This window comes from Antechinus flavipes, chromosome 5 (genome assembly GCF_016432865.1).
Source record: "Antechinus flavipes isolate AdamAnt ecotype Samford, QLD, Australia chromosome 5, AdamAnt_v2, whole genome shotgun sequence".
Lineage (NCBI taxonomy): Eukaryota > Metazoa > Chordata > Mammalia > Dasyuromorphia > Dasyuridae > Antechinus > Antechinus flavipes.
This window is the reverse complement of record NC_067402.1, coordinates 18,730,753-18,747,582: the sequence shown is the minus strand read 5'-3', so window position 1 is coordinate 18,747,582 and position 16,830 is coordinate 18,730,753.

Genomic DNA, 16,830 nt, shown 5'->3' with positions numbered 1-16,830 from the left:
TTTCCAACTTCGGATCCCACCTGGAAGCCTCTATTAGAGGCCGGAGGCCGGCTCCCGCATTTTACAGCTGAAGCAACTGAGGCCCAGAGAAACTGCGGCTTACGCAAAGCTCTCCGGGGGTAGCAGAGTTAAGACAGGTCCTCTGCTTTCCAATCCAGTATTTGCCCACCGTACAGCATTACTTTTTTCCCTCCCTGCCTCCTCCCCTCTCCTTCCTTTCTCTCTTCCTTTTTTTCTCTCTTCTCTTCTTCTTTCTTTCTTTCTTTCTTTCTTTCTTTCTTTCTTTCTTTCTTTCTTTCTTTCTTTCTTTCTTTCTTTCTTTCTTTCTTTCTTTCTTTCTTTCTTTATTCCTCCTTTTCCCTTCCTTCCTCCTCTTCCTCCTTCCTTCTTTCCTTCCTTCCTTTCCCCTCTCAATTCTTCCTCCCATTTTCTTTTCTTACTAATAAAGCTCTGTCTTCGAAGAAGGGAATATTAGATAACCTTAAAATAATTCTCATATGCCAGTTCCCTTTCCCACACTGTGGTATGTGAATGGGAAAAGTCCAGAAGAGGAGCCAGTATCCCCTGAGGAGCATAGTCTCACCTTTATCTCTAACTGTGTAAAGTTGAACAAGGTTCTGCTCCGTCTCCACGTTTGCTTCTCCATGAGGATGGGGTTGGACTGGACAGTTGCTAAGATCTTTTTCAGCTCAGAGAGTTCCAGAAGCCTGTAAGAAGATGGAAGTGCTACGGAATAAATATTTCACTTGGAAGAAATAAAAGCGAATCCTTTTTAGAACAGTAGGTGCTTCCTATTGCCCAGATGCAACTGAGCAATAATTGGTCTTGAGTGATGACCTTATAGCATTGTAAGCCATAGAATACAATTGAAAAGGAGAATGAAGTTCCAAGAGGCTTATCTGTTGAAAGCTCATTCAGAACATGCATTGTCTTATATCCGATTATCTTGCAGGAAATGAATGAAAGTTCTTGCCTTTAAGAAATCCATCCGCTGTGTTTACCAATTCCACCTGATACTCTCTTAAGATCTCAGACCTCGTCTTTTCCTTCCAGCCTTTCCTACCTTTTCTTACTTCTGTTGAGAGCATCATGGTCCTTCTGGTCAACCAGGTTTGTCACCTCGGTGTTCTGCTGGACTCCTCCCTTTCCCTCATGCCTCCAACCAGTTGCCAAGCCAGGTCATTTCAGTCTCCATCCATCACCTGCTCTCCCCCCACAGCTTAAAGCTCTCCTCATCTCTCTCAGAACCATTTCAACAACCTCCACATTGATGTTTCTGCTTCACGTCTCCTTCCCCTCTCATCTCTTCTCTATAGAGTCATCGAAGTGACTTCCCTAAAGCACACTTTTGACCGTGTAACTTCTCTGTTAAGAAGAGCTTCTGGGGCCCTCTCCCCTCCAGATTAAAATAGAAATAGCCCAGTTTGGCATCAAAACTTAAACAATTTGGCTCCAGCCCATCTTTTCCCATTTATTGCAAATTATCCCTTCTCATTGTAGTCTTCTGTCTCCCAGCCAAATTGGCCCCCTTTGCTGCCGCTTCAGTGCAGAATTCTAGCTCAGGACCTTCACTCTCTTGTACTTGGAAAGCTCCCCTTCCTAGGTGGTAGGCGGAGAGGGTAATGAGCTTGCAATTAGAAAGACCTGAATTCAAATCTTGCCTTATTGACTATGTCATTCTATGCTAGTTACACTCTACCTCAGTTTGTTTTTTAACCTGTAACATGGTGTTGGACTTCATGGTCCCTAAGTTCTTTTCAGCTCTGAATCTATGATCTTATAAAATGATGAGTTCCCAACCTCCTCCTCTTTCCATATTACCCACCTCAACCTCATTGCTCTCCACTACTCCTATTGTCTCTGGAACTAGATTTTATTTTGCTCTGGGAACTTGTTGTAATTGCCTAGTAGAATGGCAAACTCCCTGAGAAGAGTCACTGTGGGTTTTGTTTTTGTTTTTGTTTTTTGTTTTTTGCTATCCCCAATGCCAAGCACAATATCTTGCACATAGTTGGTGTTTAATAAATGCTCTTTGTATTAAACTGAATTAACAGCTCAGTCATCATAAAGATAGAAACCTTTTAAGCATCTCTTGCTTTTGCAGCAAAGTTGACTCCAAAGCAAATGTTTAGTAAAGTAAATTAAAATTTTCTGTTGACTTTCAAGCTGGCTCCCAAATGGGGAAAAGCCTGCGTTGGGAGTTTTTGCTGAGGAAGGGGCTGGGCTTGTGGCCAGTGGCTGGCACCTGCTGACGTGCACTGGAGCACATCAGGACATTCTCTCTGCCTGGGGCTATAGGGCCTATTTCAGCTTTATCTGTACCAGGCTCTCCTATTTAACCACCGGTCAGCTCTTTCTGTCATGGCTCCCCCAGGCTCCCCGGATTCAGGCATTACCTCTGACACACACACTGGTTATGTGACTGTGGGCAAGTGATTTCTCTTGCAGAGTGATTGCAGCATGTGGATTCACGTTGGGAGAAGGGAGTTTTCCTGTCCTAATGAAGTAAATCATAAGTCTGGACCACAGAATTTGATTTCCTAAACAAAAATTGGGTGCCAGTGATACCTCCCAGAGATATTAAGGCTGGAATCATCAAGGCAATACCAGTGACATTTATATAGTACTTTAAAGTCTACAAAACTCTTTAATATATTATCTCATTTCAGTTCATCAGCAAGGCTTTATTAAATGCCAGACATTGGATTAGTTATTGGGAACATAAAGACAACAGTGAAACAATGGCTACTGTCAAGGGGCTTACATTCTCTTAAGGTGATATATATATATATGTATATGTATATATATATATATATATGTGTGTGTGTGTGTATATATATATATACATATATATATATATACATATATATATACATACATATATATATATATGTATGTATATATATCAGGAAAATCTCCCTGAAGAAGATGGAGCTTAACGAAACCAGGGATTCCAAGAGACAGAGGAGGGGCAAGAGTATTCTGGGTAAATGGAACAGCCAGTGAAAAGGAACAGAGCTATGAGATTAATCTCAAGATAACTGATGGACCACAAGCCTGTCAGTGAGTTAGGGCAATGTCTGCCCCAAACTGGTAAAGTTTTTCTCAACAGAATGGGCAGAGGAGAGCAGTTTCTTCCAATGGCCGTGAAGGTGACTGAAGCAGGGACTGTGGAGACCTTAGAGCTTAATCAGACATCAAAGACGCCAATGTCACGCGCTGCCCCTTGGGCCATTGCCAGTCATCTTGGCTTTGGTCCTGCCATGGGCTCCCGTCACTCAGAAGACAGAGTAAAGCTGGCAACTTTGCAAAAAACTGCCTCACTTAAATCCAATTCACTGGTGAGTCAAGATATCACCAAGGTAATGTCATCGGCTCTCTTCAAAAATGAAGGACAAACTCATCATCATTCCCATTTTAGAGGTGAGAAAACTGAGGTTTAGGGAGGACAGGTGATATGTCCAGAGATATTAAGTGTCGGGAGGGGGACGGAGATTCAAATCTGGATGCCAACATTCAACTGGGCATAGGCCTGTGGAAATCCTGTCACTGTGGAAGGAACTTGAGCACCTTCTGCCTGTGTCTGACTGGAGAGCCCTTTACCAGGCTCATCCTCAGAGATGGGGACATTTTTAAGGCACAGCCATGCAGGTCCTGGGGGCCACCAGCCATGAAGGTCCTGGGGGCGACCAGACATGAAGGTCCTGGGGGTTTCCAATCAGAGGAAGTGCCCCCCTGAGGAAGCCACTTTAAGGTGACTGTCAGAAGAGCATGGTCTCTAACTAAAAGGACTGCTGAAGAGCCAAAATTTGAAGCTGGCTGCAAAAACATTATTGCAGGGTGATTCAGAGAGACCTGGAGAGACTTAGATGGACTGATGCTGAGTGAAGTGAGGAGAGCTAAGCTGTTGTACCCGGCAACAAGAAGATTATGTGATGATCAAGTGTGATGGATGAGGCTCTTTTCAATAATGAGGTGATTCAGACCAATTGCAATAGACTTGTGATAGAGCCATCCGCATCCAGAGAGGATTATGGGGACTGAATGTGGATCACAACATAGTATTTTCATCTTTTTCGTTGTTTGCTTTTTTTTTCTTTTTCTCATTTTTTCTCCTTTTTGAGCAGATTTTTCTTGTGCAGCATGAAAACTGTGGAAATATGTTTAGAAGAATCGCACATGTTTAACCCATAATGGTTTGCTTGCTGTCTAGGGGAGGGAGAGGGAAGGGAAGGAGAAAAATATGGAACAGAGTTTTGCAAGGGTAAATGTTGAAAACAATCTTTGCAGATATTTTGAAAATAAAAAACTACTAAAGAAAAGAAAAATTCAAATAAATAAATTCTAAGTTAAAACAACAAAACAAAAAGAAAAACATTACTACTTGTCCTGAAAGAATCATTCTTTTGGGGGGGGGCTAGATTTTGTTGTTTTCTAGGATGAGGAATTAACAGATTCAGACCAGGGGGCAAGGGACTCAAGGGCACTGGTACATGAAGGGGACGGGTGCCTCAGTGGGTACTGATATCCACTGATGGTCGATCATACTTTTCCCAATCATAGCATGGTATTCTGGGAAAGAGCAAGGGACTTTAGAATCAGAACCCCATCTTTGCCGCTCATGAACTGTGGGACCTTTCACAAATGAGCCTCAGTTTCCTCATCTGTAAGAGGGATGAATTGGATGAATTCTGTGATTTCTTCTAGCAAGAAGAGACCTGGGATTTTTAGGGGTGTTTGTTCAGTGGACCAGTGTAAGAGTGTTTTATGGTGATGTCTCTCCACCCCCCCTCAAAAAAGCTAGCCAGGCTGCATTTACCTATGATCCTTCCAGAGTCTCAGGTGGATGATCTCAGCATTAGCCTTGACTTCTCATTCTCCCTCACTCAGATATTGCCATTTTCCTTTCCCAACAGCTGTAGCATCGAAGCCCTCTCTCTATACACTCAGCTACCACCCGAGTCCGAGCCTCATCACCTGCCTCAATTACTACAAATGCCTCCCAAGCTCCCTCCCTGCCTCCAGCCTCCTCCCGCTTCATCCCGGTTTACAGACTGCTGCCAAAGTGTTTTCCTTAACCATAGATCTGACCAAACACTCCCTTACTTAACCAACTCTAATACCTTGGTTTCTTCGGAATAAATACAAGCTCCTCTGCCTAACATGGCCGGAACCCAACCTGTCTTTCCAGACTCACTGGATGCCAGTTTTCTGCACTCTGCAATGCAATCTCACCCACCCTTTTGTTCCTCAAAAAGTCCAGAATTTGTCACTGCCTCTTTGCGCTGACCATCTCCTTCTTAGGATTCATTTTCTCTTTATCTCTACCTCTTTCTTGAAAATGCCACGTGAATCACACCCGCTTTCCTGATCCTCTTGCTTGCTAGTCTCTGCTTTCCTATAGAATCTCTCTCTCTCTCTCTCTCTTTCTCTGTCTGTCTGTCTCTCTCTTCCTCCTCTCCCTCTTTCCCTTCCTCCCTCCATTCCTCCTCTCTCTCCCTCCCTCTCTCTCTCTCTCCCTTTCTCTCTGTCTTTCACACTGTTTTCTTTCCTCTTTTTCTTCCCTCCTTCCTTCCTCTTTTTCTCTTATTTTTTCCTTTGTCCCTTTTCTTTCTTCTTTCTTCTCTCTTCCCTTCTTCCTTTGTTCAATTCTTCCTTCTCTTCTTTCTTTCCTCCCACCTTCCCTTTCTCCATCACTTTCTTCCTTTCTCTTTCCTTCTTTCTTTCCTCCCTCCTCCCTCTTTCCCTTTCTCCTTCCTCCCTCCCTCCCTCCATCCCTCCCTTCCTTCCTTCTTTCCTTCTCTTTCTTCTTTTATCCTCTATTTCTAGTAACTTCATATATGTCTATATATAATAAATACTTGTCTCTTCCTTAGATTATAAACTCACCGTGAATAAAGATTGTTTTATTCTCTATACCTATTATATCCCCAGTGTCTGACATGGAGTAGGCTCTGATTGATTTAACCAATCAGCCCACAAGCATTCCTTAAGCCTGCTATTATGTACCAGGGGCTGGGGAATCAAAAATCAAGGTGAAGCGTTCCTCCTCTCAGAGAGCTTACTTTTGATTGGGGAGGGGGAAAGAGAGAACATATTGAGACCCGGAGAATCATTCATCCAGAATGAGAGAGGACAGTTCTGAGGCCTTCTGTTCCCGGTAGGTAACATCTGGAGCCCTATTCTGGGCGCCCCAGTTTTGCAAGGATATTAATGGCAGGGCACTTGCCCACCGTGGGCTTACTGGAAGAGGGAGAAGATGGATCTCCTGTAGGAAAGTTCAGGAAGCCATGGCCGAGAGCCTGGCTGGGCTGTAATCTGCATCCTGGAGAACTCGGGAATGAGTGAGGTCAGAGCCCAAATTCGTAGTGGTTAGGACTTTCCCAGAGGACAGCGGTCTGAGTCAGGAGGAGGCGGGTTCCCTGTCCCAGCAGTCAGCAAGCAGGAGCCCCCAGCTCGGGGGGCACTGGAAAGGGGACTCTCGGTCAGGTACAAACTACCTTAGCTGGTGGCCGAGGTCCCGCCGATTCCGTAATTCTGTAAAATCCCAGGATCCAGGAAAACCATTTCCACCAACTCTGTCTCAGCCCCTCTTGGCGACTAATAGGAATGGCATGCATGTAAAATGACCCTGGGTTTGGCCATAGAAGCTCTGACAAATGCTTGGAAAGGCTCGTGCTGGAGCCCAGTTTCCTTCATGGAAAAGTGTTCATCTCGGGACAGTAAAAGTCTGATGGGGAAATAAAATTGGGAGCTCATCAAAAAGGGAGGAAGAAGAAGAAAAGATCCAGGGCTGACCCAGATTCTCCCATCCCAGGAAGGAGCCTGGCAGCCCCATCCCATGGCCTGCTTCCCTCAGGAAGAACTGGAATCTTATTTTCCTGAAGCCACAAGGTGGGGTGAATCATCATCTTTTCCTTTTCCTTCATAGTTTTCATATATATATATAATTAAAATTTCATAATTTTAATTATGAATTGATATTACAGATTTCAATTATTATTTCATAATTACAAGAAATTAATCAATTCACCAACCCCCAGAGTGGAAGCATATACTAAGGGCAGCCCAGCCCTGAGCCCCCGGACCTGTGATGAGCTTCCAACATCCATGAATTAAAAATGAAGCAGTTCTGGCCCTTGAGGACCTCGCCTTCTACTAGAGGCAGACAAAAAATGATGACATGCATAAGGACTGGTCCTGCTTCTCTCCGCCAGTTGGCCCTTGTCCCTAATTTAGTCTTAGAAAGTCACCTAAGCTACCACTCCAGGGTCTCACAGCCAGCAGGTATTCCTGGCTCATACCCAGTTTTCCATCCATTACCCACACTCCCAATCTACAAAACAGTCATTGAGAAGGGAAGAGGGAATCAGCAGCTGAGGGGTCAGGAAAGGCTGTAGATCGTGACACTTCTGCTGAAGGAATAGGACTTCTAAGAGGCAAGGAGAAAGAGGGAGCAGCCTGTGTGGGGACCCAGAGATGGGAAGGGAAATGTCCTGTGTGATGAAGAGCGAGCAGGCCAGTTTGCCTGGGCCATGGAGGATATGAGGACCAGAAATGTAGCTGTAATGGAGAAATTCCAGGGTCATAGGGAGCCAAAGGAGATTATTGAGCAGAGGAGTAACATAGTTGGATCCAAGCTTATAGAAAAATGACTTTGGTAGCCATGTGATGGATGGAATGGCATGGAGAGAGAGAGGAGAAATAAAAAGAAATGTCTACTTGGACTCCAGGAGGGGAGGCTGTTGCTGTTTCCATTTAAACATCACTAACTCAGCCCCTTCTTGCCCTTGTTTCCAAGACAAAGGAGTTTTCTACATTACCTATATCCAAGGATATAGTCACTACCTGAACTTTACTAGAGAACCCCAGGCAGTGGTAAATAAATACACAGAATTAATGGCAAATTATCATTTTAATCTTTTCTCCTCTTTTTAAAAAATTGCTCTTGTTTTGAGGGATGAGGAAATATAGGGGAATAGTGATATTAGACCCTTCTCTGGAAAGGTTTCCCAAGAGAGCTATTCCATTATCTCTGGAGGATTTGGGATTTTCTTTAGGGAAAACATCCATCTGGAAAGAGAAACACCATTATAAATCTTCCTTAAGATTACTGATTTACAGTTCCATTTGTTCAATAATGAAGGGAACCGGCTACACCCAGCCAAAGAACTCTGGGAAATGAGTGGGAACCACAACATAGCATTTCCACTCTTGTTTTTGTCTGCTTGCATTTTTGATTTCCTTCTCAGGTTATTTTTGCCTTATTTCTAAATCCGATTGTTCTTGTGCAGCAAAATAACTGTATAGATATGTATACATATATTGTATTTAACATATACTTTAACATCTTTAACATGTATTGGTCAACCTGCCATCTAGGGGAGGAGATGGGGGGAAGGAGGGGAAAAGCTGGAACGGAAGGTTTTGCAAGGGTCAATGTTGGAAAATTACCCATGCATATGTCTTGTAAATAAAAAGCAATAATAAAAAAATCACTGATTTAGAGCCATTTATTCATCTTGCAAATGGGGAAACTGAGGCTCAGAGAGGTTAGCTGACAGACCTATTTCATGTTTATTTAATCAATTCCTTCCAAAGAGTCTGGACAGATGATAGACAGTGAATCTGGAGAGTTCTGCTTGTTCAGTCAGGGTCCCACTACTGATGGGGAGGAGGGGCTCCGACTTCTCTGTCTTCTCTAGCAGCTAGCTAACTGCTTCCCAGCTCTGTCCCTCACCGGCTGACTTTCTTTAGTTGGACAAATCACTTCTCTTTCTGGCCTCAGTTTCCTTATCTGTAAAACATGGGGACGAGGGAGCTGAGTTGGACTAATCCCTTCCAGCTTTAGATCTGTGATCCATGATCAATAGGAATCATCAGTCTTTTCTCAAACCCACTGCTGCCCACGAGCTAATTTTTTTTCTAGATGAGTTGTGTTTTCTTAACCCGAAGAATTCAAGTCATTTCCTCGTTTCCTCTTCTTTTTGTCAGACTCAGCGAGTGAGTGAGTGAGTGAGTGACCAGGCCAGAATGAGAATCCAGGCCTGGCTGGCCCCCCGGGGGAACCTCAAAGAGAAGCTCGGAGCTTTAGACATCAGGTCTCTGGCTGGGCCCCCCGGGGCCCCCGGGTAAACAGGCCTCTCATGTGTCATTAGGAATGACCTTCCCCACCAGGCGCCACCTCAGTCCTCCGTCTGTCCCTCCTGGTGCATTTGTCATGTGCCAAGATCAACAGTCAATTAATTCCCCATGAATCACCCAGGACATATTAAGTGGCCATGAGGTGTCAGGCACGGGGCCAGGCCGGGGGTTTACGAAGGCAGAAAATAAAGCAGTCCTACTCTCCAAGCTGCTCTTATGCTTGAGGGAGAGGGGGATGACATGTAAATATAATAAGTGCAAGGTAAACATAGACAATAAATTAATATTTATTTAATGTCTACTGTGTACCAGCAATATCCTAGGAACTGAGGATTTAAAAAAAAAAAAGGAAGAATTGCTGCTCTTTCTAAAGATTTAAATTCTACATGTGGAGGGATACAGCCTATTTATTTCTCTGTTGAATCAATATTTGGTAAGTATTTATTATGCACTCCAAAGAATATAATTGTGCATATAATTTAATATAATTAATAGATGATACTTATCGATTAGATATTATTTCTATTATTAGATAAATAGATATAATTAATAATAATAAATAATAGAATATAATTTAAGTACCTACCATATGTAAAGCACTGTATTGAGCCTTGAATACCAAAGCAAAAATGAAATAACCCCTGCCCTCCAGAAGCCTACATTTTATTATCACAGGTAATTCTTCTCTCTAGGAGGTTAAATACTCCCTATAGATATTACAGTTATTGGAGCTGAATCTTATTTAATTTTTGTATTAGTCTCTGGGTGGTTGGTATACAATAGGCACTTAATGAGTGCTTGTTGGATTGCACTGCATTATGTTGCTTTTGAGGATAGACTCCACCTGGACTCAGAATGCTGGAGGGTTGTGCCGTCAAAACTCTTTGGCCATCTGGCAGGATGACCCTACTTAAATCTATGATCTCTCTGAGGTGGGCTCTCCCTGTCCCTGTAATAGAACAGACCATTCTCATCCTGGGTGACACTTGTCTATACCTTTCTGTAAATCTGGGGTTCACTCAGGATCAGAAGGATCTCCCAACTAGATCTTGTTTGTAAAAAACTAGCTTCTCTGGAGAGCCGCCATTGAATAGTTTTTTCTCCCTCTCCCTCCCCTCATGACTGACCCAGCATCTGTTCTGGTCATTCATCTCTGATGACTTTCTTTCTTTAGTCATCTTCAGTCGTGTGATTTTGGGAGCCCATTTGGGGTTTTCTTGGGAGAGATGCCGGGATGATTTAGCATTTCTTTCTTTTTTAAAATTTTATTTTTACATGCACATTGCTTTATGAATCATGTTGGGAGAAAAAAATCAGAACAAAAGGGAAAAACCATGGGAGAGGAGAAAAAAAAAACAGAAAAAAAGACGTGAACATAGCACGTGTTGATTTACATTCAATCTCCAGACTTCTCTTTCTGGATGCAGACGGTGTTTTCTATCCAAAGTTTATTGGGATTGCTTTGGAGGTTTGCCATTTTCTTTTCCAGCTTGTTTTGCAGATGAGGAAACTGAGGCAGAGTGGGTTAAGTGACTCACTTAGAGTCACACAGCCACTAAGTATGTGACATAAATCTCCCTGGCTTCAGACTCAGTGCTCTAGCCACTGCACCACTTGACTGTTCCTTTGTGTATTTAGAGGCAACAAAACATGGTGGTGAATAGAATGTAAAAGTTGGAGTCAGGAAGACCAGAGTTTGAATCTTGCTTCAACTATTAGGGAACTCAGAGACTATCACTCCCCTCATATTACAGATCAGGAAACTGAGGGCAGTCGGAAACTTTCCATGTCCAACATTATTCACATCCCGTGCCTCCAGGTTCATTGCTATTTTCCCCTAATTCATTTCCATTCAACCTCTTCTATTATTATCAGAGGAAAATGTTGGTGTTTAACTTCTTCTGCCTTTCAGACTTTCCCCCTTTCATTCATGGTATTAGCATTTCAAGCCTGTTTTCTCAAGCTTGTCTCCACAAGCATCCCAGAAGCTCAAGGCCCTCCACTGTGGAGCCCGGAGGCCCTGCTCCGCTGGACACCATTCCAGGCTTTTCTAATTGTACTATTTTCCCCTACTCTTATCAGGTACTAGCTAGCATCTCTACGTTGTCTTTTATTTTTGAGCTTGTTGTACACATCCCTCGGGAGTCCTGCTAGACCTAGGACCTCCCCTGCCCTCATTGCAGCCTCCCAACCAACGTGCAATAGAGTGAGCCTGCCCTTCTCCCAGTGGGAGCCCTTTAGGTTTACAATGATGGATCTGCGCATGTCTTCCATGAACTCTTTGTGTAACTGGGGACACTGGCCTGAGAGGCAGGTCCTGCCCAGCACCGTGCTGACCTGGGCCAGCTCGATGGATCACAGTATCCATGGTGGCTGTGGCTAGTGGCTTTATGATTAAATAACCATATGATCATGAGCTGGTCCATTTCTTTTCTGGGTGCTGGCTTCCTTGTGAACAAAATGAATGAGTTAGGTCATTTCCAACACCTTCACCCTCCTAAAATTCCACTGAATAGACAGCACTAACTCAAAACAAAGGGCTCTAGGTCTACAACTGAAAGAAATAATCAGTGGGTAAATATTTCTCTATCCTAATTAATGTAGGTTGGTACCTTGAAAAAAGGACAACAGAACAAAAGCATTAAGGCACTTGAAAGAAAGTAGAAAAAGAAAGGAAGAAAGAAAAAGAATGAAAAAAGAAAGAGAGAGAGAAAGAAAGAACAAAAAAAGAATGAATGAAAGAAAAAAGAGAAAGAAAAAGAAAAAAGGGAGGGAAGAAGGAAAGGGAGAATAGGAGGGAGGGATGGAGGAAAGGAGGGAAAAAAGAGAGGGAAGGGGAAAGGAAAGAAGGAAAAGAAAGAAGGAAGGAAGGAAGGAAGGAAGAAAGAAAGGAAGGAAAGAAAGATGGTAACCCTCATAACAAATAAGCAGAGTCCAACTGAACAAATTAACATCTTGGCCATGACCAAAAATGTGTCTCATTGTATACATTAGCCCCTCTCATCTCTCTGTGAGGGGGTGGGCAACCTTCTCTATTACTGGTTTTCTGGAATCATAGTTGATCATCGAGTTCTCATGTCTTTCAAAGTTCAGTTTTACAGTGTTGTTAAAATGTCAATTGCTCCGCTCCTGTTTATTTCATTCTTCATCAGTTTATACAACTCCTCAAAATTGTTCACTTTTATAATACTGATTTTCTAGTACAAATAGTTCCCATGTTTCTGCTCATTTCACTTGTATCGTCCATTCAAGTCTTCCCAGGTTTCTCTGAAGCTTCTCCCTTTGTCCTTTCTTGTAGCACGAACGAATTCATTATATGTATACACCACAACTGGTTCAGCCATTCCCCAATTGATGGGCACCCCCTTCATTTCCCGTTTTTTGCCACCACAGAAGGAGCCACTATAAAGATTTTATACATGCAGGACTTTTCCCTCTTTCTTTGCTCTCTTTGGGGCATAGGAAGAAAGCAGACACGACAAAACAAAACAAAGAGATTTCTGGTGTGTCACACACATGAAAATGTAGGTTTTTGCCTTTTCTTTTAAAGTCTATGTGAAAGGAGGTGTTATATGAGGAGAATCAATATTTGCAAAAAGTTGCAAATGTTTGTTTTTCATTGTGGGGCCCAATGACATTTGGAGACCTGAGATACCTGTGCAAACCAGCCCGTACTCCTTTTCTGAACCGAATTCAAAAAGCCCCAGATGGACTTCTTTCCCACAACAGCCGCTGGGACATTTCTGGAATTCTACATCTGTTCAAAGGAAGCCTTCTGCAGCAGAGCTGAGACGTTCCGAATTCTCCTTTGCCTTTCTGGAGCTCTTTCCTCACCCTCATCTTCAATCTTGATGTATTAAAACATCTTGTGGCCCAGAAGTGTCCTTTAAGGGTCTCCAAAGACTTCCTCTGATTTCCCCTGAATTCTTTTTTGAGATATCTAGATAACTATATATGTATATACATACATGTGTGTGTGTATACACATGTGTGTATTTATACATATGTGTGTATATATAATGTTCCTGTATTTATATATATATGTGTGTGTGTATACATCTATGTATTTATATATATGTATGCATATATATGTATGTGTATTTTTATATATGTGTATATATATATGTGTGTGTGTATTTATATATGCATGTTTTTATATATGTGTGTATATATGTATGTATTTTATGTGTGTGTATGTTTCTATGTATGTGTATATATACATGTGTGTTTATGTAAGTGTGTATATACATGTGTGTATTTTTATATATGTGTGTGTGTATGTGTGTGTGTATATTTATATATGTGTGTGTGCGTGTTTATGTATATGGTATACATATATGTTCAGATATAGGAATCTGCCCCTATGTAGACGGGTAAAGAGAGAGCTAGGGACAGGATATAGATGTCCTCGCAGATACAGATGATCTGGATACGCTGCTATGCATATGGAGAGAGATGGATTATTACAAAGCTTTTCAAAGACCTCTTTTTGACCCAGTTTCTCATTTATACAGTAAAACAGTTGCATTGCTAAGTCTCTTCCAGATCTAACATTCTATTATTCTAGAAAATTAAATAACCAATAATAAAAGGCTAGATATTCTATCCAGAGTGTCCCAAAAGTTTCAGGGCAGTAAACATTTATTAAGTGCTTATTATGCGCCAGGCGCTGGACTAAATGCTTCTTCCATAAAGGCTCTTTGGTGAAACCATTAGAAGCCAGATTCACTACAACAGGACCCAAAGTATCTCCCCGTTCCAAGCAGGAGAAGCTTAGAGACTCTGGGACTTGGCAGGGGCCAAATCATAATAGCAAAGCCAACACCTTTTCCTGGAAATGGAAACTGGCCTGTTGGCAAAACTGAGCTCGCTTTTCTATCGATCAGGGTTTTTAACAGAGCCCACGTCAAAATGTGTCTCTGGGCAAAGGTACAGCAATTCAAAAGTTGCAAGCTAATGCAGCCAGCCTTTCTGATTGTTATTTTTAAAAACGTAATGGAAAGGTCAGCCATCCCGGTGCTCTCTGATCTGTGTTCCTCTCCCTCTCTCTGCCCCTCATGACCTGGAAAAGGTTTCCTCCTTCCCCTCGTTCCCATCCACAGGGCTCCTGCTATCGTCCAATGTATCGCTGTATCCTCTCGTTCCCATCCACAGTGCTCCTGCTATGTCATTTCCTTCGTCCTTCTCACTAACTCCAGTAGAATGAGCCGTAAGTCACTAACCAGGCCAAAAACGTGGATTGTGGAAGAGGGAATAAGATGCTCATAGTGTGGCTAGATCCCGTATTCAGCTAGGCAACAATGTGGATTAAATGCCGGGCTGAGAGCCAGGGAGACCTGAATTTAAATCTGGCCTCGGACATTGCATGGTGGCAAAATTGCTTGCCTCAGTTTCCTCAACTGCGAACGGAAGATAATAAGAGCATCTGCTTTCCCAGAATTTTTGTGAGGATCAAATGAGATATTTGTAAAAGGCTTAGCACATAGTAGGTGCTCAATACATATTATTCCCCCTTCCTTCTTGGTATCTCTATTTTGTCTTTGACCAACTGCCACTTTCTACTTTCCATATTTCTACGGATTATCGAATTTTGGTCATTGGAAAACAAGTGTGCTTTGAGTAAAGAATAAGGCAGAACAACCCATTCAACATGTAAAGGACTCTTGCCATCTGGGGGAAGGGGTGGAGGGAGGGAGGGGAAAAATCGGAACAGAAATGAATGCAAGGGATAATGCTGTAAAAAATTACCCTGGCATGCGTTCTATCAATAAAAAATTATTTTAAAAAAATTAAAAAAAAAAGAATTAGGCAGAAATCCCAGTTCCAAAGAGGCCAAAAACAATGGAGATGTTTTACTACAAGCCAACAAACTGACCTATGTTCAGAATGGGCAGGAAGAGCTGGGAGGAAAGGACAATTCCTTGTGAGAAATCTTTCCACGGAGCATCTTGCAGGTGTGTTGTGCAGGGAGTTAGACTTCAGCTCACCCCAGATTCTCCGAGGAACACAGCACCTGGGTCTCATTCCATCTGGGCACCTTGTTGCCGAGTCGTCAAGCTCTCCAGGGAGTTTCTCTTGATTCCTCCTTCTGTCTACAATCCCAAGGGCTGCATCCGAGATGGACCAGACACTTTCATCCAGGCCAGCAGAAATCACTTGTCTGGCCCTATTAAATACTTAGCCAAACCGAGCCTTTCGTTAGTTAAACCAGATTGGATCACGTACACAAATGAATGAGCAAAAATAAAATTTCCCAAGATCCAGGAGGCAATGAGAGACAACAGAATGAGCTTTAACCTTAGAGTTCAGAGATCCGGGTTTAAATGTTGCCAGCTACGTAGGGACTCATGTAAGCTTTCTGAGCCTCAGTTTCTCCATCTGAAAAATGAGCACAATAATTATAGTGCTTATCTCCTTAGGTTGTGAGGAGGAAGGCACACTGGCAGACAGTAATGGTTTTTAATCCTGTCACTCATGAGCCCCTACTGGTATTGGTCCCATCCACAGCCAACTGGTTGACTCTATTAGCTTTTAGAAAAGGTATTTATTGATTAAGACAAATTGACACGAAGCCTTATTTTCCAATACACATGGAGTCCTTGGGAAGAGCAAGCAGTCACTCATTCCTGGCCCTAGAAGTACTTTTCTCTCTGGTGGACTCCTCACCAAATTAGCCGTGGGTGGTGATGGAAGGTTCACCCCATTGTTCAGCTGCCTCCTTACAAAGCCTGGCTGTTTCCCCTGGATGGGCAATTCAGCTGGACAGGCTTCGGGCTGTGGCTGCTGGAAGAGTGGATTCATTGTTGGGCTGGCTCGAGAGGGTCCCCGGGCTGCTACGGTGGCTTTCAGCTGGGCTAGTCGTCTGGGTCACTCATGGCAACCTCTCCAGATCACGACACGCTCACAAGTCACCACCCGTGTGCATCAGGCTTTGGGATTCTGTTCAGAAACCTGATTCATGTCGCTGTTGCTATTGGTTACCCTGAATTCTGCTATGACTCCAGTAGTCATTGGGACAGCTCGCAAGGTCGCTGCCTGGGTACCTCCATTCGGGAACACTCATTTGCCGACGATCAGGAAATAATAAACAGCGGAGAAAGAGGCGGCTGTGTGTTCACAGTCACCATGGTCAGGTGTGACTTAGGAAAGGTGTCCTGCCCTCCTACAGCAGCTCAAAGCTGTCCCACTTCCTCACAGCGGCAAAGGAGAGACTGACAGATTATGGATCAGACTCCCCTCTGACTCACCCACCCCTGCTCCGTGGTAGATGAAGAGACCCTCACTCATGTCTAGCCAGGAACCAGCTTCCCTCAAGGTTCCCCATAGTGGTGTGAACTAAAATGAGGAGGTGGGAATGCCTACTCAGGCCCAACCCCCTTTACAAAACCCTAAAGAGCCATAGAAATAGGAGTTATTCTCTGGCCAGTGACTTAAGAGATGTTGCCCCCAAACTCCAGGTTCCTTAGAGTTAGGAAGTATTTCAAATGTCATCTTCATCCTCATCTTCATCATTACATAAATAATGCATATAATTAATAAAAACAATCATAATAATAACTTGCATTTCCATGATACTTTTAGGCATTTCACATATATTATCTCACCTGACCCTCACAATAACCTTGGGAGATAAGTGACATTATCTACATTTTACAGTTGAGGAAATTGAGCCTCACACAAGTTATT